Here is a 27,156-nt window from a genome sequence, read left to right as displayed (position 1 = left end):
CTAAGAAACAACAACTTTTTAGCTCAATCCAAAACTGGATTCAATGTGGGAATTTGGGATTATTTACTGAAGAGTCTCTGTTCAAATGCAAAACTCTTGAATTGAGAAGTAATACAGCATAGGAGGTATATGCACCATTTTGCAGGTGTTTTCAGAATGTAAACTAATTGAAAATAGCTTAGTAATGAATGGCCTAGATTCCCTTCCCATGGTGCTTTGGAGGGAGTCTTTGTCTATTTATGTTGGAGAATCTAGACTAAGACCCTCACTGCCGTCATTAATCTTATAGGTCCTTACTCCACTATAAAAAAGGGAAAATACACACTGGACCTCAAGGATGACTGAAGACTTCTTCTCAAAATCTCACACTGAAAGCTGGTTTGTTTTAATTCTTTCATTTCACGCCATACAAAGCAAACATGTAATCTTTGACTGCAGGCGCAGTATCTGTTCCGACAGAAATGTTGCTGATCATTACCAACTCAGAAGCAAGACTCGGAAAGCATGAAGCCCACAAGAGAATGTTTTATAGATTGCCAAGGTGTCACTGGTGAATAGCCCAAGCAAATCTGACTCACAGGGGCACAGTGGGCATCCAGTCTGCAATTACTAGGGAAAATCTGTTTGGAAGTTTTCAGGTAAGAAAGCTAGATCACTAAATCGAAAGGTACTGCTGAATACCTAGAGCAAATGAGTCTGTGTTTTGCCATTTATAAATGAATGCACCTAAAGTTTCATAGAATTCTAAAGGTTTCAATCAGCCATCTGCAATTGCCTCAATCAATTCTACATAAATAAAATACATAAATTTCAACATTAAAGAATGTTGAATGAAGAGAATCTTTTGCACAATAAACATTTCTTTAATGATAATCTTTCTGGATAGAACTACAACAAAACGATGGCTTAATTGATACCTTTTACATCATAAGGTCTATTAGTCTACCAGGAAGAATTCCAGGTGCTTTCCACGTGTTATCTCTTATTTCAGTGGAATATTGCAACAACCTCCAAGTATAAGTAACAAAAAAGGGAAGAACATCAACTTTCTTGAGTTATATACCAATTACCCATAAAGGAAGAAATGGCATTGGTTCGATTAACCAATTGTCAGACATGACCAGGTATTTGTACAAAGGAAGCCTACAACAGATTTTCATTTTATAGCAAAGGTGAATAGGAAAATTACAGCACACATTTTCCAAGTCAGTTTTTCTATAACTTTCAATTTCCTTGAAACACCATCATCTGGGTAACTAGTAATGACTTACAGAAATCTTTCTCTTTTTAAGTGTAGTAGAAATATAAAAGATATTTCTTCAGTTTGGTTTTCATCTGAGGGAAGGCAATTACGACTCTTTTCTAAACAGCAGTGTAAAACTTGAGAGTGTTGCCTTCACTATATTAATCCTTTGACTCCTTACCTAGCACAAATGCAAGAGACAGCATGGCAGCAGAAAGAGCAGAACATAGAGACACAGCAGTCTTGTGTCATTTATTAGCTGTGTCATCTTGAACAAGGTTTTAATTTCTCTGAACTTCCATTTTCCACAACTGCACCATGAGGATATTACCACCTACCTCCTATGGCTATTGTGTTGACTTATTAAGTAATATATATTATGTATATATACACAGTAGGAAATTAGTAATAACACATTTGAGTTCCCCATTCCTCTTAAGGAAACAAAAATTTTGTTGTTCAGTCACTAAGTTGTGTCTGACTCTTTGAAGCTCCATTGACTGCAGCATGCCAGGGTTCCCTGTCCTTGACTATCTCCCAGAGTTTTCCCAAATCCCTATCTATTGAATCGATGATGCGATCTATCCATCTCATCCTCTGTCTCCCCTTTTCCTTTTGCCTTCAATCCTTCCCAGATCAGGGTCTTTTCCTGTGAGTTGGCTCTTCTTCAAACCAAAAATAATCATGACAAAATAATAAAAAAAGCTGTTTTCAAGACCCAAACTTATACACTGGGTTACATACCATCATAACTTATTTTACACACACACACATCCACACACACACATTTCTCATCACATTCTCCAGAAACCAATCCAATATATTAAGAATCATTTCATCTTACCACAACAGGAAACAATTTCAGCACGAATGCTCCAACTTCATTTGGGATACTTCACATTCAAGGGCTCTACATCTTGAAACATTCTCCAATGAATTCTCTAAATGAAATGAAACAAAAACACTTGGGAATATGGAAAAATAAAACTTAGCTCCTTCCAATAGTGTTCATCTCAAATTTCTCATGTCATTTTCCATCTGGCTGCTTTTGCTCCAATTCTGAAAAAGATCACATATATATTTCTAGACTGCAGATTCACAATCTCATCTGACGTATCTATCCCATATGACAATATTGCTTGCATTTTTGGATAATGAAATTCATTCTGTTTGTTTCTGTAAGCCAACAGATATTCTTAAGTAGATATTAGAAAATAAAAATTGGGATATAAAACAACTTTCACATCAAACTGAGTATTTTTACTCAATCTGTTTCAAAATGAATGATCTAAATATTAGTAACAACATATAAATGATAAGAGAAAGTATGACAGCAATCAAGTTATAGGAACTGTCAGAGGAAAAACATAATTTAAACATTATAGCTTTTCTCTTTTTAGGATGCTTGTGGATGTCCTTCTAAAGGATGAATGCATAAAATAAATTCATCATATGAAAATGAAACATATTTATTCATGCCCATAATCACTTTTATTATGAAAAGTATAAAACTTTATATATATGTATACTATTGTTGTTTATTCACTAATTCATGTTTGACACTTCCGAGTCCTCATGAACTGTACCCCAACAGGTTACTCTGTCCATGGGATTTCCCAGGCAGGAATACTGGAGTGGGTTGCTGTTTCCTTCTCCAGGGGAACTTCTCGACCCAGGGATTGAACTCGGGTCTCTTGCATCTAGAATATATATATTCTGGAATCTCTGGTGGCTCAGAGGAGCTACAGTCCATAGGATCGCAGAGTCAGATATGACTGAGGCGACTTCGCATGCATGCATGCAGTGGTAAGGAATTCACCTGCAATGAAGGAGATGCTGGTTCAGTCCCTGGTTTAGGGAAGATCCCCTGGAGAAGGAAATGGCAATGCAATACAATATTCTTTCTTGGGAAATCCCATGGACAGAGGAGCCTAGGGGGCTACAAGTCCATGGTGTTGCAAGACTTGGACACGAATCAGCAACTAAACCACCACCGCCATATATACTCTAGACTTGACGTTTTGCAAATTGAAACCTCATTCATAGATTTATGAGGTATTATGCTGTGTCAGAAGAATTTGATAATTTTAATGGTCCCTATTCTTATGTATCTTTCTCTTTCTCTCTTATTCTCTGTCTCTCTTTCTCTCTCTCTCTCACAGACACACACACACATACTTTAGAAGTCAAATTTACTGTAAAAAAGTTACAGTGTAATCACATAAAATACAATGAATTCACATTTATTCATCAGCCCAGGTCTATCCTTTTAATAGCTATGTTGGTTTCATTACAATAGAACCGTCTACAAAAAATTAAATAAAATCTTGGTTATGCAAATCACACTAATGAAAATACTGAAAACCTGATTGTGTGAAACATCTCAAGCTTAAGGAGGCATGTCATAGTGATCAATTTTAAATTAGCCACTTTAGAACAAATTGTGTTGCTTCATTCTCCTGGTGGCTTCCCGAATTTCTATTTCTGCAAAGAACAGTAATTACAGTTGTACTAGGTGGAACAAGTGAAGCTCTTCTCTCAAAATCTAGATATGAAAATGAATCTACTGGGCCCATCCAATAATATTGACATCTCAAGTCCTCTTGACAGGTTCACTTCACAGACTGTGAACGAAGCAGAAGGCTGTTCTAATTTCCCTCTCAATAGAGGCTAGATAAGCATGTTGTCAGTTTCTAAGCTATTGTCTCATAGCCCACAGACCAGCTTCTGTAATCCGCACTGAGATATCAGGGCTGGGTCTTTGCATATCACACTGCCAGCTGACTTCCTGAGGCACTGGAGAGAGCTTGATGGGGGCAAGAGAAAGGGCAAGAGGGACTTATTACATCCTGTTCATTTGCTCTCAGTATTACCTTAGCAATCATTCTCTACTTTCTGAACAGAAAGCAGTTTCTGTCCACAGATTTGTCAAGGTCATCTAGAATTGGCTCCCTCTGTCCTCTCAGAGGTGTCAGCAGTGAGCTATTGGCATCCCCTCTGAAAGGTCTTGAGTTTATGTGTCGTAAAGCCTATACACTGGGTTCCTCACACACCATCACTGGTTGCACAGCACTGCCTCCAAGAAATATGGACCTCAGAACCACAGGGTCCCTCTTGGAAGCTCCTAGTAACCTCAATTTTTCCTTTAATTCCCCAAACCCTAAAGGTAGAGCTTCTTTCTATAGATACTGTCTCTATATAGCTTTTTCTATTTCAGTTCCCCAGCAGGTATTTAACTTCTCCTTTATTTTACTTTTTTTGTGTTAAAACAATAGGGGTGGCTTCTATCTTCCCAGTGGAGAAGGCAATGGCACCCCACTCCAGTACTCTTGCCTGGAAAATCCCACGGACAGAGGAGCCCTGGTAGGCTGCAGTCCATGCTAAGGGTCAGACACGACTGAGCGGCTTCACTTTCACTTTTCACTTTTATGCATTGGAGAAGGAAATGGCAACCCACTCCATTGTTCTTGCCTGGAGAATCCCAGGGACGCGGGAGCCTGGTGGGCTGCCGTCTATGGGATCGCACAGAGTCGGACACGACTGAAGTGACTTAGCAGCAGTAGCAGCTATCTTCACAGACAGGCTGTGTAATAGAACATATATTTTAAGAGCTTCCCTGGTGGCTCAGATGGCAAAGAATCTGCCTGAAATACAGGAGACCCACGTTCAATACCTGGGTGGGGAAGATCCCCTGGAGAAGGGAATGGCTATCCACTCATCTTCCTGCCTGGAGAGTTCCTTGGACAGACAATCCTGGTGGGCTACAGTCCATGGGGTCGCAAAGAGTCAGACACAACTGAGTGACTTTCACTTTTAATTTTAGGTTGGAGGATGAAAGAATCTAACATCCCTTGAGATGTTTTCATTTATTTTATTATTTAATCTCCAAAAATCTCTACGGAACAGGTATGGTTAGCACAATATTTTGGTTAATAAAGGGTGGGAACGTTTATTGAGTTCTTACAGTGTGTTATTATCTTTCCATATTTTATTCTATTTAATATTCATAAACTTTCTGAAAAGGGAGCATATTAGATCCACTTTATGGATGGAGAACTGAACTTGAGGTTAAAATATATGACACGTTTTTGACAAGTAGGTAGCCCTAGAATTGTAATATATGTGGGTGTGAACCCGTGTGTATAGTATGGAAGGTTTTCCTTCCCTTCTGCCATGACCTGGAAGCCACAGATTGCTGATGGAAGTAGTCAGAGATGCCCCGCACCGAACGAGGACAGATCTTTGCATCTGCAGTAAGGAGGAGAGGGGCCTGGTGCTTAAAATACACTGTCAGTGCTTTTACTTTGCCACTTACACACTCAAGCGGGTATGGCCTGGAGAAACCTAGTGTATATAAAAAGAAAGAGACTTCAATATATAATTTTCCCCCTAACCATAACAATGCATGGCTTCCTGTGTCTGAGATGAGAAAGCATTAATTCTTCCTAAGCTGAGCCACCACTGATCTTCTCTACCATACTCTCATGTCCAGATTACTAAAAACACAGTAAAGACCCACTTGGCCTTTAAATACAAAATCAAAAAGAACTCTTTCCTAAGTCTTTACACTATTATTGTGAAATATTAGGAGAGATGCAGTGCTATATTCATGATAAGTGAATAATTCAAGCAGTGGTTAAAAGATGAAATGATTCTATGTCACTGTTAGTGTTCACAATGCAAGAGATGATCAAAGGGGCGTGGTGAATATTTTGAGGTCTCAAATCAGTCCATAACAAGAACATGGTAGTTCTGAGCTGCTGTCTCCATTATGGAAACAAAAGGTGTCTTGGCATCTGGTACCTTCAGGGACACCTTGGGCTGTAAGAGACTGTATGTAACTCTGGGTGAGATGGAAGAAAACACATTGGGAATATGTAAAATCTATCAGTGTCAGCTGTTCTGATGTCAAACAATAAGTAAGATTTCTAAAAAGTATGTTCCTGCCTATTCTGGTGAGTTTTTAATACTTTCTAACTGGGACCTGATTTTCCTTTCAATAAAATTATAGGCTTTGTCTTGACATTCACACTGTTTCTTTATCTGTAAAGTCATGGGGTGAAAAGAAAGTGTCAGTTGCTCAGATCAGATCAGATCAGATCAGTCGCTCAGTCGTGTCCGACTCTTTGCGACCCCATGAATCGCAGCACGCCAGGCCTCCCTGTCCATCAACAACTCCTGGAGTTCACTCAGACTCACGTCCGTCGAGTCAGTGATGCCATCCAGCCATCTCATCCTCTGCCTTCCCTTTCCCCTCCTGTCCCCAATCCCTCCCAGCATCAGAGTCTTTTCCAATGAGTCAACTCTTCGCATGAGGTGGCCAAAGTACTGGAGTTTCAGTTTAGCATCATTCCTTCCAAAGAAATCCTAGGGCTGATCTCCTTCAGAATGGACTGGTTGGATCTCCTTGCAGTCCAAGGGACTCTCAAGAGTCTTCTCCAACACCACAGTTCAAAAGCATCAATTCTTCAGCGCTCAGCCTTCTTCACAGTCCAACTCTCACATCCATACACGACCACAGGAAAAACCATAGCCTTGACTAGACAAACCTTTGTTGGCAAAGTAATGTCTCTGCTTTTGAATATGCTATCTAGGTTGGTCATAATTTTCCTTCCAAGGAGGAAGCGTCTTTTAATTTCATGGCTGCAGTCACCATCAGTAGTGATTTTGGAGCCCAGAAAAACAAAGTCTGACACTGTTTCCACTGTTTCCCCATCTATTTCCCATGAAATGGTGGGACTGGATGCCATGATCTTCGTTTTCTGAATGTTGAGCTTTAAGCCAACTTTTTAACTCTCCACTTTCACTTTCATCAAGAGGCTTTTGAGTTCCTCTTCACTTTCTGCCATAAAGGTGGTGTCATCTGCATATCTGAGGTGATTGATATTTCTCCCAGCAATCTTGATTCCAGTTTGTGTTTCTTCCAGTCCAGTGTTTCTCATGATGTACTCTGCATATAAGTTAAATAAACAGGGTGACAATATACAGCCTTGACGAACTCCTTTTCCTATTGGGAACCAGTCTGTTGTTCCATGTCCAGTTCTAACTGTTGCTTCCTGACCTGCATACAAATTTCTCAAGAGGCAGGTCAGGTGGTCTGGTATTCCCTTCTCTTTCAGAACTGTCCACAGTTTATTGTGATCCACACAGTCAAAGGCTTTGGCATAGTCAATAAAGCAGAAATAGATGTTTTTCTGGAACTCTCTTGCTTTTTTGATGATCCAGCGGATGTTGGCAATTTGATCTCTCGTTCCTCTGCCTTTTCTAAAATTAACTTGAACATCAGGAAGTTCGTGGTTCACATATTGCTGAAGCCTGGCTTGGAGAATTTTGAGCATTACTTTACTAGCGTGTGAGATGAGTGCAATTGTGTGGTAGTTTGAGCATTCTTTGACATTGCCTTTCTTTGGGATTGGAATGAAAACTGACCTTTTCCAGTCCTGTGGCCACTGCTGAGTTTTCCAAATTTGCTGGCATATTGAGTGCAGCACTTTCACAGCATCATCTTTCAGGATTTGAAATAGCTCAACTGAAATTCCATCACCTCTACTAGCTTTGTTCATAGTGATGCTTTCTAAGGCCCACTTGACTTCACATTCCAGGATGTCTGGCTCTAGGTCAGTGATCACACCATCGTGATTATCTGGGTCGTGAAGATCTTTTTTGTACAGTTCTTCTGTGTATTCTTGCCACCTCTTCTGAATATCTTCTGCTTCTGTTAGGTCCATACCATTTCTGTCCTTTATCGAGCCCATCTTTGCATGAAATGTTCCTTTGGTATCTCTGATTTTCTTGAAGAGATCCCTAGTCTTTCCCATTCTGTTGTTTTCCTCTATTTCTTTGCATTGATCGCTGAAGGCTTTCTTATCTCTCCTTGCTATTCTTTGGAACTCTGCATTCAGATGCTTATATCTTTCCTTTTCTCCTTTGCTTTTCGCTTTTCTTCTTTTCACAGCTATTTGTAAGGCCTACCCAGACAGCCATTTTGCTTTTTTGCATTTCTTTTCTATGGGAATGGTCTTGATCCCTATCTCCTGTACAATGTCACGAACCTCATTCCATAGTTCATCAGGCACTCCATCTATCAGATCTAGGCCCTTAAATCTATTTCTCACTTCCACTGTATAATCATAAGGGATTTGATTTAGGTCATACCTGAATGGTCTAGTGGTTTTCCCTACTTTCTTCAATTTCAGTCTGAATTTGGCAATAAGGAGTTCATGGTCTGAGCCACAGTCAGCTCCTGGTCTTATTTTTGCTCACTGTATAGAGCTCCATTGTTGGCTGCAAAGAATATAATCAATCTGATTTCAGTGTTGACCATCTGGTGATGTCCATGTATAGAGTCTTCTCTTGTGTTGTTGGAAGAGGGTGTTTGTTATGACCAGTGCATTTTCTTGGCAAAACTCTATTAGCCTTTGTCCTGATTCATTCTGTACTCCAAGACCAAATTTGCCTGTTACTCCAGGTGTTTCTTGACTTCCTACTTTTGTTTTCCAGTCCCCTATAATGAAAAGAACATCTTTTTTGGGTGTTATTTCTAAAAGGTCTTGTAGGTCTTCATAGAACCATTCAACTTCAACTTCTTCAGCATTACTGGTTGAGGCATAGACTTGGATTACTGTGATATTGAATGGTTTGCCTTAGAAACGAACAGAGATCATTCTGTCATTTTTGAGATTGCATCCAAGTACTGCATTTCGGACTCTTCTGTTGACCATCATGGCCACTCCATTTCTTCTGAGGGGTCAGTTGCTCAGTTGTATCCAAATCTTTTGGGCCGTATGGTCTGTAGCCTACCAGACTCTTCCCTCCATGGGATTCTCCTGGCAAGAATACTGGAGTAGATTGTCATTTCCTCCTCTAGGGGATCTTCCGACCCAGGGATCGAACCCAGGTCTCCTGCATCGCAGGCAGATTCTTTACTGTCTGAGCCACTAGGAGTCCTGGAACCACAGTGCTATTTCTCAAACTATTCTTCATAAGGCCTATGCACCAGAAGATTCTAAAACAACTCATATACTGAAATTTGGATAATACTGTACAGTCTCTGAAACTTTTTTCAGATTCAGAGTACCCTTATAATAGTAAACATTATGAGGATCCAACAATGAAAACTTTAAATAATATATAACTTGTTTGAGCACAGAGTCTCCTCTTCCTTTCACACTGCCATTTCTTGGGATGCCTGCATTACTTTGAACACAGTTTGGGAAATGCTGAATTTGGTGCTCCCTGTAATCCCTTATGACATCGGGATTCTGTAATTCCAAGAAGAGGAGCTGTTTAATACCATAGAACCAAATGGTATTTTATCCTAAAATAGCTCTAGCTGATTCTGTATTTCAGGTGTTTAGAGTAAGCAGATTCAGGAGCCAGTGGCTGAAGGCCATGGAGAATGGCCCATGATTCATATTCTGGATGCAGTAAGCATCATATTAAAATGCTGTGTGAGTGAAGCATTCCCTGGGAGGCACCCTTTACTTACCACCACTTAATTTCTAGGTCAACAAGCATAAGGGAAATTTTCTTTTGCAAAGATCAAGGAACAAAAGGAGGATCACAGAAATGAGCTACCACCCACCAAGCAGTGTAATGCCAAATTGCAACACATACACATGCATGCAAGTGAAATCTGGCAGAATCAGAAAGCTTTACCTTGGAAGAAAACCAGGAAGAAAATGCTGTGCCTGAAGTAAATATTATTGTTTTATCTTATGGCTATGTTCCTCCTTTAAGCTCAGCATTCCCTAGATTCTCCTAAAGTTTATGATTCTCCTAAAGTTTATGATTCTAGTTTGACTATTGTCTGCCTGTTATAAGTGAGGCTTCCCAATTCCAGGCAGCAATAATTAAGTCCATGCTTATCCATCTCCCTAAACCATTAAGCTTTAGAGGATAAACTCTGAGTTTATACAAGTATAGCAGCTTCCATTTTCAGTGTACAAATTACTTTTTCACAATTTTTGTTGTTTCGATTGGTTGTATCACTTTATGTGAAAAGATCCCAAATCACAGAACAGAGTTGAGTCTGGGAAAATAAGATTTACTTAAAGATTTTAACATTTAGGGAAGATCGCATTCATAAATCATTTTGCCTTAGAATTTCCACTTACCATCATAATCCAAATTTCACCAATTTGAATAGAAATAAAGATGCTACTGATCATTTACTGAGTACCTGTTTTGTTCTAAGCAATGCGCTAAGTTCTTTACTTATAGCACCTTAATACCTATAATAAGCCTATGAGTCTGGTGCGACTATCATAGCCATTTTAATCACTGGAAAAACTCAAACTCAGAATATATAAGCTTTCTCAAAGACACACTCCTTTTAAGTGGCAGATCTTGTAATCAAATCTAGGCCTGTCTGATTCCAAAGTCTAAATTCTTAATGATGCTGCTTCATTGCTAATTATTTTTGATACAATGTAATCAATGCATGCATGCTCAGCTGTTCATTCATGTCCAACTCTTTACGACCCCATGGACAGAGAAGCCTGGCAGGCTACTGTAGGCTACTGTGGGATCTTCCCAGAAAGAATACTGCAGTGGGCTGGCATTTCCTCCTCCAAGAAACATGGCAGTTTAAAAAAAATAAATAAAGACCAAACATTAAGGCCCGTGTCATGCAATCTGTCTGTACCCTCTGTATTTAATATGGCTTGGGTCCTGGGAGCTACAGTTGAGTCTAAACTTTGTCATGGAATTGACCTTGGTGGTAGGATGCAGAGATAAGGAAAACCTTCAGATTCTGTTTAATGGTGACCCTGTAATAAAGAATCGAGCTGTCATTATGAACAAATCATCTACCCAAAAATCTAGGCAAGAAGACAACACATGAGATTCAACAATGGAAGCAAAGACAACTCGTGAGTTCAGACAATGGGAGAACAGGAAGTACAATACAGCAAAGTGTGAAAGGACAGCAAGAGGAATCCGGAAGGATCTCCTGAGGCACTGGAGAGAGAGGTGCAGATGCCTTAGAGAAGAAGTCCCCTGTATATGAATGAGTTCCATTGTGAGAGGGCATTTGTAGGTCCAATTTGTTCATTAAGTCCCACAGAGTTAGCCTGTGGGACTATCTATAGTACCCAACTATCACAATTGGCTATATAGTACTATAATGTAATAAGTTCACAACGCTTTTCACACAGATAAAACATAAAAATGAACACAAAAAGTACAGAAAACAATTTTAGTCTTATGGTACAGTATCTTGAAAACTACAGCAGTGCAATACAACAGCTGGTATACAGGGGCTGGCATCGAGTGAAGCGGGGTTACTGACCAGAGGAGGGAGCGGAGGGGGGAGACGATAGAGCTGAAGGATCATTAGCAACAGGAGATGGAGGGCAAGCTGCAACAGTGCTCATGCCTGACACTGATGGAACACACACTCGAACCTCTGAAAGTTCGAAGCTGGAAGGCTTCTATGCAGGGGATTTCCTGTTAGAATGCATACAGCCTCTCCCGTGTGAGGAGAATGTCCTTCAAAATACCAGGTAGATCTGACCAGATATATAACATTTCATCATGCTTACGCACTCAGTCATGTCCGACTCTGCGACCCCACGGACCAGAGCCCACCAGGCTCCTCTGTCCATGGGATTCTCCAGGAAGAATACCAGAGTGGGTTGCTGTCCTCTCCTCCAGGGGATCTTGCCGGCCCAGGGATGGGACCTACGTCTCCTGCTTTTGCCAGGCGAATTCTTTTCCAGTGAGCCTCAAGAGACAAGCAACTAAATGTCCTCATTATTCATGTTCACGTTCTCTCCATCCTCCCCTTTTCCCTCCTTTCTTCTTTGTCTCTCGCACATACACTGAACAATGAATCCTGAGATTCAGTCTGTTATTTAGGTTGCTATTTCCTATGCTTTTTGCATGCATGTATATACACACACACATATGTGAACAATTAGTTTCCCAGTTTCTGCCAAATTTTGAAAAGCAACAGAGTTCTTTGATTATTTATTTACAAAGGTCTACCACGTAATGGCAATTTCCAAAACCTGAATGAATATATATGTCATTTAGAGTAGTGAAAGATAGAAGACATTTTGAATGTTAGAGCTCAGATTTTTAATATATACCAAACTCTAAATGCTGCGATTATGTGATGGCAATAACCATGTGGGTAAATATAGCGTACATCTCAACGATAATAATAGACATGCTCTTCCAAGGATATTTTCAATGCTAAATTTTATATTTGAAACAACTGAATTTTAAATCTTTAGTGCTGGTATTAAGATATTTGGCATAAATGAATTAGATTTTTCAAACTAATCAGACTCAAAAGTAAGAGATATATTCTTTGTAGAGGAAAAAAGTACATAGAAACTCTGCTTTAGTGAATATATTCTTTATATATGCAGAAATTTGACTAAAATCATATTTACTTTTAATTATAAAAGACAGCAAAAAAGTAGAAGCAATTTAACTGTTCATCAGTAAGGGATTGGTTAAAATGAATCATAGCACATTCATTACTTAGAAAATTATGCTATTAAAAATGTATATGTGTGCATAAAGTACAGAAGAAAGTAAGACATATACCAAAATGTTAACTGTAGTCATTTGTAGGTATATGCAAAACAGTAATTGTCATTTAAAAAATATTTAGTATGGTTTTTTGTTGGTAATAGGCATATATTACATTCATAATTGGTAAGCTATCATTTCCAAAAATATATAGGTAAATCTAACTTATAAATGGATTATCAGAAGGCCCTTTTTTTTTTTACATTTTTTAAAATTTATTTTTAATTGGAGAGTAATGGCTTTACAATATTGTGTTGGCTTCTGCTATACAACAACATGAATCAGCCACAAGTACACGTATGTCTCCTCTCCTGAAATTCCCCCTACCTCCCACCCCATCCCACCCCTCTAGGTTGTCACCGAGCACCAGGTTGAGCTCTGTGCCCATACAGAAGCTTCCCCCTGGTTATCCATTTTACACATGGTGGTGTACATATGTCAATGCTACTGTCTCAAGTCGTCCCATCCTAGCCTTCCCCCACCGTGTTCAAAGTCTGTTCTCTATGTCTGCATCTCTATTCAAGAAGACCACTTTTAAGTTCAGTATCCCAAAAGAATTGTTATGTAAAATAATGATGGCTGAATTATCAGAACACGCTATATTTCTAGAATATGTTGATGTAATAATTGAAACACTAAGCCTTTCATTCATTCATTTATTCATTCACACAATACACTTTTATGTAATAGTTTTCACGTCAGTCACTAACCTTCAGGTATAGATAAATGGAAGAAGCTGCATGTTTGTCTTTCAGAGAAAGCAATGGCATCCCACTCCAGTACTTTTGCCTAGAAAATCCCATGGATGGAGGAGCCTGGTAAGCTGCAGTCCATGGGGTCACTAGAGTCGGACACGACTGAGCGACTTCACTTTCACTTTTCACTTTCATGCATTGGAGAAGGAAATGGCAACCCACTCCAGTGTTCTTGCCTAGAGAATCCCAGGGATGGGGAAGCCTGGTGGGCTGCCGTCTATGGGGTCGCACAGTCGGACACTACTGAAGTGACTTAGCAGCAGCAGCAGCAAGTTTGTCTTTAAGGGAAGCCATGAAATCAGAAAATGAGCAAGACTATACTCAAATCTATTGTCTAGGAAGTGTTCAGATACTGCTAATATCACAAACCCAACTATATCCTATCAAGTTAGGTATAACTGAAGTAGGCACAGTGCTGTAGGTTCAATCTGACAACCCCTAGCAGGAGTCTAGTCTGCGGCAAGAATGGGCTGAGCACACAATGCACGCAGGTCTATCTTCCCCTTCTTCATTTTCTCATCCTGGAAAACAGCCTTTGGCTTTCTAGATCCCAACCACCAAATGAGGACTCCTCTGCCCCTGGCAGTGTCTGGCAATTTCTGCATTCGGGATACATCTGGTTCAGGATTTCACGGCCAGGGAATCCTTGTAAAGCAATGCATAAAAGGCAGTCCATGATTATACATTACATGTTTATGAAGGAGGAGGAAATGAGTCAAAGGGATCCTCCATATCCTCTCCTCTGGGCACAGGAAAAGATAGGATATGGACTTAAATCCACAATTTATAATCTTAGAATCTCCTCCAAACCCAGTGGAGCTGTTTATCATCTCATTGTACACATGGCCCAGACAGAGAAAGTGAGCCTTCTCTAATGAAAAGTCCATACAGTGGAAATATAAACAACTGCACGGAAAGCTCTGTGCTGAATTTACACAGACTCCAGCCATTGCTCAAGGTGAAGAAATCAACGGCAGCCCAAAGCCTGTCACTGAACCTCAAGAGATGCTTCATTTTCCGTGCTTTGCTTTACTGTAGAGTGTCTCATTCCTGATCAGGTTCTTTCTCCAGGGAGTGGTAATAGGCTAACAGCAAGGAACGTCTGTGTTGCTCTCTAAAGTAGCAGGATCAAAGAGTGCTCAGTGGAAAACATAATGCTCCTTCTGACTTCCTCCAATGCCTGCTTTCTCTCTACCATTAACTTCGAAGTCTCTTTCCCAAGCTCTTCAAAATATGTAACAAGTTTAAGGAGAAAAAAAAAAAAATACATTTTAGGAAAAAATTCATTTAAAAAAAAGAACATCTGGTTCCAAGGATTAAAGAATGTATCACCTACTTAACAACACAATATGCAGGGTGGAGCAGAGCTATCTGTAATTATTTCCTAAGATGTCATTTCTTTAAAATATCAACTAATATTTACCAAGAACTAAGTCCTATCTTGGGGCTTCCCTCATAGCTCAGTTGGTAAAGAATCTGCCTGCAATGCAGGAGACCCAGGGTTCAATCCCTGGGTCGGGAAGATCCCCTGGAGAAAGAAATGGCAACTCACTCCAGTATTCTTGGCTGGAGAATCACATGGGCAGAGGAGCCTGGCGGGCTACAGTCCGTGGGGCCGCAGAATCGGACACGACTGAGCGACTAAACCACCACCAGCACCAAGTCCTACCTTACGTACGCACTGCACCTATAAAAACATTCAGTCCTCACGGCAGCCTCAGGAAGACGCCAGTAGTTTTATTCACAGTTTACTAAAGAGAAAACTGAGTTTTAGAGAAATTAAGACTAAATAATTTATCTAAGTTCATGCAGGCAGTAAATATCCAAGTTTTCCCTCTCTTATATTTTGGCCAAGAATTTATTTCTGAACTCAACACATAAAAACCAAGAAAAATAAATGTCTAATATTTTAATTAACACAAATACCCATTCATGTCATTGAATTCCAGTTTTTCTTTCTCATGTGCTTAACAGATAACTGCAATTATCACGTACATGCAAATTTTCAAATATTTTACTCTGAAAGTTTTCAAGCATAGAGAGAAGTTAAGGAATTTTACAGTAAACACCCATATACAAAGAACTACATTTTACATCAACATTTATTATATTTTGTTCATCATTTATCCATCCATTATATACAATTCTGCATCCTTCTATTTATTCTCATATTTCATTATAAGAATTTTAGTTGTTGTGTCACATCATTTTAATTATCTGCCAAGTCTTCTAAAGACTCCTTAGTGGAGCCCATTCTCCTTATCTTACTTTACATCTTATCTTATATTAATCCTAAACATACTCTATTTACTTTCCTTAAAATGATTAACCCACTCATTTATGATATCATGCTCAAGCCTAATGTTGGAATTTTACTCATTTGAACTTCTGGCACTGCCCTAAGCACATAAAAATGACTCTAAATGCCTATAGATTGATCATGGCATTGATTAGATGACAGGGATCCAGGGAGACTATATGGCAACCCACTCCAGTGTTCTTGCCTGGAGAATCCCGGGGACGGGGGAGCCTGGTGGGCTGCCGTCTATGGGGTCGCACAGAATCGGACATGACTGAAGCGACTTAGCAGCAGCAGCAGCAGCAGATGGTATTATAACCTTTTCAATAATGAGTCAGGATGACGCCAAATTCTACCTAAGTATTAGGAAATCCTAATTATCCCATTTGCTATAACAGGAAAATATTTATTATTTATTTAATTTATTATAATACCCCTAATTAATGCTACGGATCATTAAAACAAGACTATGTGGGCAAAGACCAGTATTCTCACCCTTTACCTGCTTCTATACCTATAGTTTGGAGGAAAACCAAGGAATCTGCAAATCCAAAGTAAAGTGGGTGCTATTCATCCCATGTTCTAACCTACACAGAAACCCTTTCTGGAGCACATGTATGTAACTGATGAATAAATGTGATCCAGACATATTTGAAGGCTTCCTAGCGACATTCACCTAATTATCTTCATTCAGTCAACAGATTTATTCAGTATCTACTCTGCTCAGATACTCTGCCAGGTGCTGAAAACCAAAATTAAACAAATCATTTCAAAGAGCTCACGCAGTGAAGGACAATTAGGTCGATATAACACTCAGTTTGGAAATTATATAGAAGTATACTGTGTCATTATTGGAGAACAGAAAAGGGCACCTAACCCAGTTGCCAGTATCTATGAAGAGCAGAGGAAATTCGCCAGGGAATGCTTCCTACAGTTGTGTATAAGCCCAACCTTAAAATCTAAGCAGGAGCTGACTAAGGATAAAGGTTTTTGTTTAGTCTCTCACTCATGTCTGACACTTTTGTGACCTCACCAACTGTAGCCTGCCAGGCTCCTTTGCCCATGGGATTTCCCAGGCAAGATTACTGGAGTGGGTTGCCATGTCCTCCTCCAGGAGATTTTCCTGACTCAAGGATCGAATCCACGTATCTGTAACTCCTGCATTGGCAGGTAGATTCTTTACTGCAGAGCCACCAGGGAAGCCCAAAGGATAAAGGTATAGGGTGATTTTCCCAGGGCAAGGATTTTAGCAAAAAAATTGAAGCAAGATGCATCATGAGTCACACGAAGCTCCTAAGCAGTTCGGCTTTTCCTAGCTAGTCTGAGATAAGAAAGATGTGAAAGACAGATAGGCAGGGCAATTGATTGAGAACCTGAGGTATTCTATTAAGAAACTTGGACATTTTTCTCTAGAAATGAGAAATTGTGAGGAGGTTTAAGCAAGGAGCGACATGGTCAGATTCTTGCTTTAAATAGATCATTTCAGAGACAAGGTAACTAGTTAGGAAAACCTGCCACAGATCAAAAGACACATCTTGGGACTCTGACCCATGATAGTATCTCTAGGGTTGGATTGGAGGAAACAGAGTAGAGAAACTGGTGAGATTCATTTTGGGGTAAATCCTAGTTTTCTCTAATCCCTCGCTTAGAGAAAAAGGTAAAAAGTTGAATTTCAGGTAAATTGAGTAGAGTTGCTATGAACTATAAATAAGGAGTGGTTTGGGATAGGAACAGGAGGCAACTGGGAAGAAGAAGATATTTTCGGTACAGTTTTGGGACTTCTATTTCTTGATAACACTGATGTCTCAACTGAGCTTTCCACTTACAATCAATAGCATGTTCTGAATGTTTGTGTTTCCTTAAAATTCATGAGATAAAATCCAAACCCTGAAAATGATGGTATTAGCAGTGGTGCCTCTGGGAGGTGATTAGCCTATGAAAGTAGAACCTTCATGAATGGGATTCATGCCCTTATAAAACAGACCACACAGAGATCCCTAGTCCCTTCCTTGAGGTAAGGTACCAGAGAGAACATGGCCATCCAGGAGCAAATGAGCTCTCACCACACATCAAACCTGTTGGCACCATTATCGTGGACATCACAACCTTCAGAACAATGAGAAATACATTTCTATTTTTTGTAAGCCACTGAGTTCACAGAATTTTGTATGGTAGCCTGAACAGACCAAGATGATAAAGAATACAAAATCTAAAAATAAGGTATAAGTCAGGGAAATCCTCTCTCTTTTGGAGATAAATTGTCATTTGGTGCATCAAAAACAGTTAAAGAGTAAAAATGTCGTATTTGCCAACTAATAAGAAAGTAGATTTCAGATTATATTTAATTAAATCATTATTTAACATACGAATTCAAGAGTTAACTTAGTATTTCTTTGCCTCTAAGTGAAAAGTCAATGATAAAGTATTTACATAAAAATGTGACTGAGTATTTTTATTCCAACCAGAGTGTTCAAATCAGAATATCCAAATAAATCAATGGGAATATAAATCTATCTTGCCCTCTTCTTTTTCAAGGAAAAGCTAATATTGAAATTTTATTTCAAGAAAATATCAAAAAAAAGCAAATTTCAAAATATACTGAAGCTTAAGGAAATACTCATTCCAGCCTGCTGCATACTTAAATCACTGGACAACGAGCATTCATGTTCAGAATTATGATTCTGTGTCATTGCAAGTTTTGTAATGATACGATTTAATGACAACTACTACTACACCATTCTTCTGATGTAAAGAAAATTTATAAATGCGCATTAAAAAATACTTACTCAATGAGAGTCAAAACAGCAGCTTTCCTGCTTAACCTAAAGTTAATCAAATTAATAAGAACAACCCAACCACTATTTCTTTTTTAATCACTGGGGCTCCCTTGTTTGATCAGTATTACCTAAAAACAACTTAAATCTTTATGCAATGTCCTTACCAACTGGAAGTAATGATCACTCTCCCCTGATCAAATAATAAGTAACAATGTATGAGAACAAAAAACTTGTAAATAAATATAAATAAAAATACCCATTTGGTGGAGCAATTCTCAGCCGTGACTATCTTCATAAGGGTTACACGCAGGAAATAAATCCAAGTATGAATTTCTCTAGACACTATGTGCAAAACAAAACTTGAAGCTTCCAAAGCCAGTCTGACTGACTCCCAGCTTTATCCCACTGTGTGTCTACAGGAGCTCAGCTCCACAGACATATTGATTTAGGTCATCTCTGCAAAGATGGAAACTCCCCTTTTAGCATCTTCTCCAGAGTCCAGACAGAAGCTGATTAGTAAAGCCCTAAAGTCTTCTTGATATAAAAGTCGAGAATGAGAGGTTATTTGCTCTCAAGCTTCTGCTGACTGTCCTTATCCTGTAAAATCAAGATGTCAGATAAAATGATTAGAGCATGGAAAATAGTTTAATAAAAAAGTACAACTACAACGGAAGTTGAGAAGCAGCATAAGAATCAAGGTCTCCCATTGCCTTTCAAAGACTATGAACAAATGGTCAGAGGATTGCATGATGATATCAAATAGTGCTGTTATTCCTTAGAGGTAGACTCTTTTCCAAATGCTTCCACACATGTAATTAATACGATCTGCAGATCAACTCTGTCCAGTAGGCAGAGATTTTTTTCCACATAAAGCAGGATAGGAGTCAATATGAACGCTTGAATAAATAGCTGTCATGTGCTGCTGCTATCTTAATCCTCAAAATCCCTGTGTGAAGTGCGCAGAATCATTCTTACTTTTTTCTTTAAAAATTTTTTTTTTTATTGGAGTATAGTTGCTTTACAATGTTGCGTTAGTTTCTGCTGTACAGCAAAATGAATCGGTTGTATGTATACATATATCCTCTCCCTTTCGGACATCCCTCCAACCTCCCCTCGCCCCCCACCAACCCCACTCTTCTAGACCATCACAGAGCACCGAGGTGAGCTCTCTGTGCTTTAGAGCAGCTTCCCACTAGCTATCATTTTACAAAACCATGCTAGTGTGTACATGTCAGGGCTGCTCTCTCAGCTGGATCATTTCTGTTTAATAACTAAACTGATGCAGGGAGATATCAAGTATGTACGTAACAGAGGCAGGGGTAAAAAATTTAAGTATCGTGACTTGTAGCACTAAGTCCGTGCAGCTGTGTATCTGTTTTGTGGTATACCACATCGCTTCCCAGGAGGGAGTTTAATGTATCTTGGAAAGGTAAAGGAGAATTCTTAGGACAAACTGTTTTCAATCATAAGAAGAATTCTTAAAGAAAAAATTTTAAAGAATTCTTAAAGCAGAATTTTTCTTCTCAAAAGCAGAACTATATGAGAAGGAAAATAAACTGCACTGTCCTTCCCTTTCTCTCTCTAGATGCCTCTCTAGGGGAATACTTTTAACTATCCCTGCTTACTGATTCATTCAACTGAGTCCTCCCTTGACCCTAAGGAACTCAGGAACTAACATATATTGGGAGTTGATTATATGTCCAGGGCTTGTTATGAGCACTGTTCTTCAAGATTTTACTCATTTTACAAAAGAAAACAATGAGGCTCAGGGAGAACTTCCATGCCCATAGAGCCTTTTTGCTGTGGGGCTGGCCCTGGTCTCCAATGCCTACCACCTCACAGTGAAAATCTTCTATCACCTGAGCTCCCAGAGCCAGGTTCCAGTCTCACTTGCCGCATGCAGTTCCACGTGGAAAACACAGTGGCCTAATTTCACACTCCAAGTTGAGCCTTAGCCTTGTTCTTATACCTAACACGGTTCCCCAATAATTATGTTTTACTGACTTAAGAAAATGGCATGACTTAGAGCCTAAAGAAATTAACTGAAGAAATACAGAAAGGAAAATCAGTGTTGGAGGACAGAAATGATTCCACCTACCACTAGGCCAAGAACCAGTTCCTGAGGGACTGAGTGAAAAGGGAACACTGCAGTAGAAGGAATGAACTCTTGTTTCATTTCTGGATGTGAATGTGAGGACGATAAACCCAGAGGTGACCTGGGGCATTCCTCTACATTTCAGTCACCTTCTTCTTCAGAGACAGAAGCCATGTAACCGCATGGCTGGTCATGTGATTACTATTGAATTCCTGACTGCTCGCCACCTACATCATCTAAGTGTGCTTTATCACCTTCTATTCCCCTTGGCAACAAGATTGACTATTAGTCAGAGTTGGCTGTGGAGACCTAAGAGAAAAAGCTTATAACTGGAGTACACAGTCCTGTCACAGAGGGTTAGGATTTATTTCTGACAGACATGAAGGGAACCAGTGTTTTTATACCACTCAAAATGTAAGATGTGTGGATACACTGTTTCCTCTGTTTTAACTCTTTACCTTACATAGAGAGACAAGGAAATAGAGGGAGGAGGCAGGGGAAAGAGAGGGAATTAAAAAAGACAGGCAACTTGTGCAACATTTTCCAATTAAGTTTTAGTAATAAAGATTTATCAAAACCCTAAGATTATTTGAAATATACACTGCGTTGCTTTATGCAAATAATATAAATGTACTGGTGAGGTCACATTCACCAAATTGAAAGCTGGATTAAACTCTCAAGTTTGTACTACTTTGACACCCCAAATAGCATTGTCAGTCATACTTTTACCTAAATATTGCAATGGACTGATAAGATCAATGTTATAAGATCAGACCACTTTGCAACATTTAACAGACATGCCATAAATCACAGAACAGCTGTCAATATGCTATTGATGAAAACGTAATTGAATTAAATAAATCCTTTAGACTTGGAGAAAACTGCCATGATGAACTCTTGCTCTGGAAGCTGACTATGACGATACTCCCTTTCAAATACTGGAGGGGGTGGGTCGCCTCTCCTTTTGTTCTGTTAAAGCCTGCTTCCTCTTTCATCCTGTTACTGTGGACTAGGGGATGGACAAGCACAGTTGGTCCCAAATCACTTTTCCAAGTCTAAATCTCAAGCAGGGCTTCCTCAAGTGTTTCCCATTAAAGTAGAAATCGCACTGCAAGAGGAAACAGAGAAACTGTAAGACCAGAAGTTTTTGGAAGGTTAAAAAATAATGTCACTCTCACTTTTCTATGTCCAAAGCCCATGACAGGTCCTAGCATGTAACAGACAAGTAAAACATAAACTTTGGATGAATTGAACTTTCTTTAGTATAAATTCAGGGAGTGGATTAGATCTCAGGAATCCTTTTTAGGTATAAAACTTCATGTTTTTATGATTCCATAGCTAGTGTCACTTTCAAAATAGAGAATATAAACATTATCCTTAGTTTCTTGGTATCTGCATTAATTCGGACTTGTAAAGCACAATTTTAGTAAAGCTGATGATACCTTGAAAAAAGGAGACACAGAAATCAGCCCTTTATTACTACCAAATTGTAACACAGTGTAATTAAGGGGTATGCCTGTGAGTAGTAACATTTTTCGGTAGATATGTTGTCCCAAGGGAAGAAAAGTGATTCTGATCAGAAGTCAGAAATGGAAGAGAGTGTGGCAGCACAAGGATATAACACATGCATTCTTTCATTGAAACAAGAGTTAATTATGGATTTTATTCATGTGTGAAAAAAGACAAAAAATATCTTCCTTTGGAAGGATCACATATTAGTGGGGGAATATAAATAAATTATAATAAACATATCAGGAAAGTATTTGCAGAACAAGATCAACACTATGGTAAAAGTAAAAGAAGCAGACTGAGGCATATTGAAAGTCCTAATAGAAGAGTCAGTTTTACAGAGAGTGGCTAACGTATGCCTCACTGAAAAGGTAATATTTGAGCCAAGTCTTCAAAGGGAGGAGAGATATTATACCTGAGGAAGGGTTCCAAGCAAAAGGCCCAGCAAATGCAGAGACAGGCAGTGTGCCCAGTGCTGGCAACTGCGGATGCAGCAGAGTCAGCACGAGGAAGAAAAGGGCATGAGAGGACGATAACTTCTAAAAGGTAACAGAATCGGAGGTCTTTAGCTTTTGACCTGAGAGAAATGAAGAGCCATTACATGGTTTTGAGCTGACTGGTTTGAGATCTAACACAATTACTCTGGCTTTTCTTTTGAGAAAAGTATATAAAGAGGAGAAGTTAGAAGCAGGGAGCCCAGTCAGAGGCTGCTGTAATAATCCAGGGGAGGACACAGGATGGTAGCAGTAGGGATAATGAGAAACGGCTGGCGTTAGGATATATTTTCAAAGATGTGTTGGAAGGATTTGCTAATGAAGTGATGGAGGTAAGGCGAAAGAAGCTTCAAGAAGAATTCTGAGGATTTTGGTCTGAAACAACCATGGGTGGAGATGCCATTAAATGACATGAAGCAGACTGCATGTTAAGCAACAATTTTTCTTTTCTTTTTTCTTCTTTTTTGTGTGTATATGGGTATGTTTAGAAGCTTGACAGCTCACATTTGTATACAATGAGTTTGGGATGTCTACTGGGCATTTTAAGTAGGCAGTTGAAATAAAGAAATATGGAAATCAAGGGATATTTTGAGCCAGAGATACATGTTTATGAGTCATTAGCCTATCCTTAGGATTTCTTAAAATGGCATGTAATGTGCTCACTGAGGAAATCAGTGCAGGTATAAAGGAAAGAGAAGAGGAAGAAAGGGAAGGGAAGGGGAGGGGAGGTAAGGAAAAAGAAAAGAAAGGGGAACAGAAGAAAATAGGTCTTAGCACTAAGCCTGAGGGTGAAACAGTGCTAGGAGGTCCAGAGAAAACAGAGTGAAAAAAGAGACAAAAAAGACCAGGTTGATGTGACTCGTCAGCTGGAGAGTCGGGGGTACTGGAAGCCAAGTGAAGAAAATGCTTCTAGATCAGGAAACCACTCCATTGGCCGTTTTGAAACTTCACATTCATTTGAGAACTTTAAAGTATTCCAGGTGTTTCAAAACCCACACAGACTGCAGGATTTCACAGGAAGAACACTAGGGCATTGCTAATGGCAATATCTACCTCATGAAGCACTTTGCTCATAAAGCAAAATGAAAACACGTTAGTTTATTTAGACATGCAGATAGAGTAGAATTTTTCCAATCAAAGATGAAGTGCCTAGGTTTCATCATCTAAAACATAGTTTTCTCAAAATGTACTAGAAATGCAATACTAATCATATTTACATAATTTATCTGCTATATATAAATCTCCTATTTCAGAAACAATAATTATTTGTAGTCCCAGTTTTAGAAGGCAATAGCTTCTTGCCTCTAGAATTTTGTCAAATAGTTAAAAGAAATGCCTTCAAAATCTTAGAAGAAGTCAAGGGCAAAAATAACTTATAATTTTTGGTCTGCAAAGACACAATATAATATGGTCATAATAACATGAACAATGTAACAAACAGAATTGCTCTATTGAGGATCTGTTATGGGTATTATCTCATATTCAGCCATTCACCTGCAAAGTTCTGAGATATTATTATCCCCTTTTAAAAGATGAGAAAACCTGGACTCAGATGGTGTATGATATTTCCATTGTCTTGTGGATAGTGAGTAATAGAGTCAGCATTGGATTTCTTTTCCAATGATCTAGAAGTCAGAATTTCTTGGACTGTATTCCTTGCTTTGCCGTGAATGACCTGGTAAACTCACCAAGTCATCTGGAATACCTAAGATTTAGGTTATTCAACTGTAAAACATATGGATGCTACCAACTTGAAGGATGACTGTGAGGGTGAATATGGGCAATAAGATGCACAGAGCCAGGCTTCATTTCTATGGAAGGATTGAAGAAAAAAGTCATATCAAAGTGGGAGATAAAAGGATGAGGATGAGTAAAGATAGCTCCAGGGTACTGACTCCTCCACCACTGACGGGGTTTATAACAAAAGAAAGAGAATCCTAGGAACAGTAGAGAGAGGAAAAAAAAAAAAAAAAAAAAAACCAGCATGTAGCCTCAAGGCCAATGGAAAGATAATGCCTTCAATTAATATATATAATTTAATTTATATACTTTTCATTTTTAAAAAATTATTTCTAATCAGAGGATATTTGCTTTACAATATTTTTTGTTTCTGCCATATACCAGCAAGAATCAGCCATAGGTATACATATGTTACCTCCATCTTGAACCTCCCTCCCTCCACCTCCCATTCCATCCCACCCCTGCAGGTTGTCACAGAGCACCAAACCAGTTTAATTTTCTTTCTGTTTTAAGGCAGAAATTTATACTGACCTAAGATGATGATTTCCTAAAGGAAATCAGTCCTGAATATTCATTGGGAAGACCAATGCTGAAGCTGAAACTCCAATTCTTTGGCCACCTGATGCAAAGAACTGACTCACTGGAGAAGACCCTGATGCTGGGAAAGACTGAAGGCAGGAGGAGAAGGGGACGACAGAGGATGAGATGGTTGGATGGCATCACCGACTTAATGGATATGAGTTTGAGTAAACTCTGGGAGTTGGTGATGGACAGGGAAGCCTGGTGTGCTACAGTCCATGGGGTCACAAAGAGTCGGACACGAGCGACTGAACTGAAGATAATGATTATGACAATTAATGCAAAATAAATGCAGGAGTAATAGGGAACTGCCAGTATGATTGTGGCTTAACTTAAACTTTTACTTGTAGAATAAAAGGACTACTGACCTTACCAATTCTCCTAAGAGCCCTGGCACTTGCCAGTGCCCAGTGCCACTTGCTCTATGGCATCTGGTTATAAGATGGCATGCCCCTGACCTTCAAAAGTTGGTCTGATATTCAAGATTATCTGCAACACCGAATCCAATGGGGCTCATATATCATCAATGTTTTCATTATACAGAATTATGATGTGTCTTTATATTCTATCATTCCTTCACTTCAATACTTTTTCATCCACTTCAGGACTTCAAAATTGGGCCTTTGCTTAGATTGGCTCAAACTGTCACCCGAGGAATTCCACCATCCTATAGAATTCACCAGTTCATCATCAAAACCAGCAAGCTTCCTGGAAGTTTCAAAATATTCACCATGCATTTGTTAATAATCTATTGTCAGAGACAGGAATATGAAATTAGAGATGACTGAATGCCATTTTTCTGATCATATATAAATTATTTAAGTAACTAAGTCTTTTGGAGAAGGCAATGGTAACCCACTCCAGTACTCTTGCCTGGAAAATCCCAGGGATGGAGGAGCCTGGTAGGGTACAGTCCATGGGGTCGTGAAGAGTCGGACATGACTGAGCGACTTCACTTTCACTTTTCACTTTCATGCACTGGAGAAGGAAATGGCAACCCACTCCAGTGTTCTTGCCTGGAGAATCCCAGGGACGGGGGAGCCTGGTGGGCTGCTGTGTATGGGGTCACACAGAGTCAGACACGACTGAAGCGACTTAGCAGCAGCAGCAGCAACTAAGTCTTTTGCACTCACCACATTAAATATAGGACTTTCTAGATGATTGCTTTTTACTGGACTCAGTATGAGTTAACTTATTTTCTCAAGCATCTTTCTTCCAGCTCCTATTAGAACTGTCAAACAAGGAAATACATTCCCTTGTTCTCCCAGCATCTACCTGTAGTCTATGATCTTCCTTAGACAAGTCCAAATGCATTTATCAGAGGATAAACAATAGGAATGACAGACTATTAAAGGTCAAGAGGGTGCTTTCTCAGTATGCCATAAGCAAGTGGCCATGTGTAATACCTTTTAGAGTACTTGAGTTATTTTTCTTCTTTAAATATAGCTACACTTTGGAACCCTAGACAGCCAACCTCAGCTACACTTTTCATGCCTAATGTAAACATTATTCCCAAACCATATCAGAGGCAGTAAAGATTCAGATCATTCAATTTCATACTGTGATCTGGAGAAAATTGAAACTAAAATCTATACTTTGGGAAAGTCATGCCAATTGATACAGATAAGGAGATAAACCCACCACACAGAAATGTAAGCACACTCAACGTTGCACAAGAACAGATTCTCATGTATCAAACAATGGGGGTGGCAATTGTTTCTAGACATTTTTTAACAGATTAAAATTTAAAGTACATTTAGTGACAAAAAGGTATCACCATGTTGAATTTCTCTAGTATGTTATCTAAAGTGAAACCATTTCAAAACACTCATAGCAGATCAGGTTTATGACATCTACAATAAGTCATAGAAGCACTGAGCTCTATAAAGGCAAAGAAGAAATCTATTGGTATTTTCTAAGTTACAGTTCAAGGAAGGCTCCATCATTTAAAACAAAATTTTTGAAAAGGTCTCTTCTCAGGCTGTTCTGAGGGAGAAAGAAATGAAATGGTCCATCAACTCTCATTAACAAACAATGTAAAAATAACTGTTGGATTCACTGGCAGATGGCTTGAATTAGTCAGCAAAAATGAGTTAGGGCTTAGTAGCATATTATATTTTG

The 27,156-nt window shown here is 39.1% G+C and overlaps 1 protein-coding gene across 2 annotated transcripts in view; it reads right to left on the bottom strand.

Moving 5' to 3' along the window:
• Positions 1-27,156, bottom strand: part of LINGO2 (leucine rich repeat and Ig domain containing 2) — a 1,450,974-nt gene that overhangs the window by 1,157,223 nt on the left and 266,595 nt on the right. For both annotated transcript variants that reach the window (XM_027549067.1, XM_027549068.1), the window contains exon 2: positions 2,088-2,184. The gene's annotated coding sequence lies outside the window, so the exon portion shown is untranslated. The remainder of the gene's footprint in view (positions 1-2,087; positions 2,185-27,156) is intronic.

The sequence above is a fragment of the Bos indicus x Bos taurus genome, chromosome 8 (genome assembly GCF_003369695.1).
Source record: "Bos indicus x Bos taurus breed Angus x Brahman F1 hybrid chromosome 8, Bos_hybrid_MaternalHap_v2.0, whole genome shotgun sequence".
In the NCBI taxonomy this organism is placed as follows: domain Eukaryota; kingdom Metazoa; phylum Chordata; class Mammalia; order Artiodactyla; family Bovidae; genus Bos; species Bos indicus x Bos taurus.
Note: the sequence above shows the minus strand (reverse complement) of the source record. Positions and strands in the feature narration are given on the sequence as shown.